Source organism: Echinops telfairi, unplaced genomic scaffold (genome assembly GCF_000313985.2).
Source record: "Echinops telfairi isolate 266 unplaced genomic scaffold, ASM31398v2 ScPeMD7_7457;HRSCAF=8495, whole genome shotgun sequence".
In the NCBI taxonomy this organism is placed as follows: Eukaryota; Metazoa; Chordata; class Mammalia; order Afrosoricida; family Tenrecidae; genus Echinops; species Echinops telfairi.
Genome location: NW_022111357.1, coordinates 18,178,069 through 18,179,953, shown reverse-complemented (window position 1 = coordinate 18,179,953; position 1,885 = coordinate 18,178,069).

Below are 1,885 nucleotides of genomic sequence, written 5' to 3'. Positions count from 1 at the left end.
GAACCCTTGATAATTTATAAATTATTATTATTTTGTCATATCTTACACTGTCCAACATCTCCCTTCACCCACTTCTCCACTGTCCGTCCCCCAGGGAGGAAGTTATATGTAGATCCTTGTAATCTGTTCCCCCTTTTTCCCTCACTTTCCCTGCACCCTCCCAGTATCGCCACTCTCACTGCTGGTCCTGAGGGGTTCATCTGTCTTAGATTTCCTGTATTTTCAGTTCCTTTCTGTACCAGTGTACATCTTCCGATCCAGCCAGATTTGTAAGGTAGACTTGGGATCATGATGGTGGGGGGAGGAAGCATTCAAGAACTAGAGGAAAATTGTATGTTTTGTCATTGCTACACTGCACCCTGACTGGCTCATCTCCTCCCTGCGAGCCAGGGATGTCCAGTTGCCCACACATGGGCCCTGGGTCCCCACTCTGCACTCCCCCTCACTCAAAATGCTATGATTTTTTTTGCTTTTGATGCCTGATACCTGATCCCTTTGATGCCTCATGATTTCACGGGCTGTGTGCTGCTTCCATGTGGGCTTTGTTGTTTCTCAGTTAGATGGCCACTTGGTTTATCTTCAAGCCTATAGGACCCCAGCCTCTATATCAGCTTCCTTCACCACATTTGTTTATGCACCCGCTTTGTCTTCAGCAATCTCCGACCATGCTATTTTCATATGCCTGTGAATGCTGGATCAGGGATCAGAGTGCAGGGAAAGGAACACATTTGAACTGTGGGAAATACTGTGGGAAGAACCGGAAATCTGTCTTAGAAGGAGGACAACCAGAATGCGACTCGGAAGTGAGGATGTGTGAGAAACTAACAAATGTTATTCCCGCAGATTATCCCCAAACAGCTAGGCTGCCTTCAAGCGAGTCCATGGTTGATTCTGTCTCCCTGTAGAGGCAGACATTCTTTGCAGATACTAGGTTTCCTCACCTGTGAGCTCAGGGACTTTATGGTGATCACCACCCACCTTGTGACGTATGTAACTCCTGAGTATGCAGGACTAATGGCGACCTATAAAAGCCCCCAAACAATAAAGACCCTCTCTCTCCAGCCCTGTCCCCTCTCCTCCAGTCCTCCTTCCCCACTTCCTCTCCCTCTCTCTTCTCCCCTCTCCTCCGCCTGTGCTGTGAGACTTGGCTGGTGAGATCAGGCCGTCCTGGAGGTGAGCTTGCTACCATGAAATGTGTCTGACTCCTTTATTTTACCCTCTGTCTCTCTTATTCTCTTTGACTTTACTATAATCTTTATATATCATAACCCTACAATTGCGCCTACCGGACCCGTGACAGTGTGAGGGGCTGGTTTCCCACACAAGGATGGCAGGATTCGCCTCTCATCCTTTGGACGTATTCTCAGGAGAGACTTGGAGAGTTTCTGTAGAAGGACATCATACTTCGGAAAGAAGAGGTCAAAGACCTTCAACAAGGTGGGTGGGCCAGGTGGCTGCAAGAGTGGCTTCAAACACGGCAACAGGTAGGAGGATGGCCGGGGACCTGGCAGTGTTCTGTTCCATTGGCTGAAGGGTTGGCTAGGAGTCTGAACAGACCCCAAGGCACCTAATAACAACAACATGATGATGAGAGGCAGGATTAGTGGCAGGTATGTTAAAGAAGCAGGAGACAAGCCCCGGGGTTCACTTGTATCTCCGGTCAGTTTCTTTTGCGGCCTGATAGAGAAGCTAAGTTGGCCAGCAGAGATCAGAAGAAGCGCCTACCACCAAGGAAGAAGAGGCGGCAGTGGAGCGTCCCATCCTTGGCCCCGGAGTCCCTGTACTGAGAAACTCCTGGGCCCAATGGAAGACTGGGGACAGAGCAGAGGCAGAGAGACTCCCCCTGGAGCCGGTGCCCTGCATTGGGCCGTCTAGCCCCTGAGGC